Genomic DNA, 1,913 nt, shown 5'->3' on the forward strand with positions numbered 1-1,913 from the left:
TAATAAATTACTTATAGGAGTAGGATAAGTGACGTCATTATTATCAGCTAAGCGTGTTGGGAGGAATATTCTGAAGGAGTTGCCATTGTCCTTTAACACAGCGATCAATGCTACTCCAAACTTCGTTTTTATAAGCTCCAACTCTCCGATGATGTATGGCCGTCCAATTTCTATTTTCCACGGAAAGTATAAAAGGAGAGCCAAAGAAAGAGCTATTGTCACTTTCCATCATGCACTTGGTAAAGCAACACACTACGACCCATATCCAAAACCAAGACGGTAGTGCTCCAATTAAGAAAGAATCTAGACACGGATTACTCTTCCCTGATTCGATTAGATGTCTTATATGCGGTCCTTCCAATTGTGGTAAAACTAATCATATGCTAAGTTTAATTTATGATTCAAAGGAGTTAAGATTTGAAAATATCTATTTATTTGCGAAATCCTTACATCAGCCCAAGTATAGGAAGTTAGCACAAATATTAGAACCTTTATCTGATATCGGATTTTATCAATATGAAGATAACTCACAAGTTCCTTCACCCAAAGAGGCACTACCGAATTCAATATTTATATTCCATGATTTATATTATTCCCTTTGATAAACAAGACAATGTAAGATCTTATATTTGCATGGGGCGTCACAATGGGGTTGATATATTTTATCTTAGCCAGAGTTATACTAGAGTTCCCAAACATTTAATTAGAGAAAATGCTAACTTTCTAATACTCTTTAGACAAGATGAATTAAATTTGAGGCGAATTTACGATGATCATGTCAACTCAGACATGTCATTTCAAACGTTTAGGAAAGATGACAGGTACAGATTTTTTGTGCTGGATAAAGAGAGACAGACTAATGACGGAAGGTACCAAAAGGGATTCGAAGGCTATATAATACCATGACGAATTGTCATAGGATTATTCTTTAGTTAGACATGGAAGAGTCAACAAGTGCTGAATTAACGCGTGAAATAATTGAGGAAGGCGATTCAACAAAAGTGTAATTTACTGAAGAGAAATCGAGACGAAACTAATGAATATTTGAAATTAAAGTATCAGTCTTTATTAAATTCACTGGAAAGATATGTGAATAAGCTCGAAATATTATCTAAATATTCTATAAAACAATTATCACCACAAGATAAGACGCCAAAACCTTGTCCTTTGAAGATATTTAATCGGCGTCTAGAAGAATTCTGGGAAGATTCGTCATTTCTGAAGTCGGAGCAGGATGATCAGCCAAAAACCCCACTACAGGAGGTGAGAGAAGCAGTTCAAACTTCTCAAGGTGAAGAAATGTTGCAGAAATATTTGAAAGAAGTTGGAAATATATCCTCCAAGTATGTAATAAAACTTGTGAACAATGACATTAAAGATTTAGATACGGTATATGGAATCAAATTTGACGGTCGTAAGTTTACCATCGGCGATACGGTGATTTCAATAAATTAAGATGTTCTCACTGTAGGTGAAGATACCTATCATGGTACGCTAGGACTCTTTGAATTGTTATTTACAAAAAAATCCCAATCAATCTTAGGTCAGCAAAAGACTATAACAATTGTAAACAAATTTTGATGCAGACAAGGGGATTTTGAGGGACTCAGCCCTACTGGAAGTATGATACAACTTAAAATATATCCAAAGTACATTAAAGTTATTTCAAAATTTTTTTAAATAAAAAACGTACTGGAGTTGTTGATCCAAACGTACTTCTTAACCGACTAAGAGACTTAATTGGCTCTAAAAAAGGAAAGAGTGAAATTCGACGAATTGAAGAACAACTTAGAGAAGGAGGTATGATAGTGTAGTGGAGACAAATAGATTTGCAGTACGTCATGGGATCCGTTAAAGAACAGATCGTACAGTAATTGCACAAACCAGCAAGAAGAGTTTTTAAAAGAAGATCA

The sequence above is a fragment of the Halyomorpha halys genome, unplaced genomic scaffold, assembly GCF_000696795.3.
Source record: "Halyomorpha halys isolate HHAL.00 unplaced genomic scaffold, Hhal_1.1 Scaffold2085.1, whole genome shotgun sequence".
NCBI lineage: Eukaryota > Metazoa > Arthropoda > Insecta > Hemiptera > Pentatomidae > Halyomorpha > Halyomorpha halys.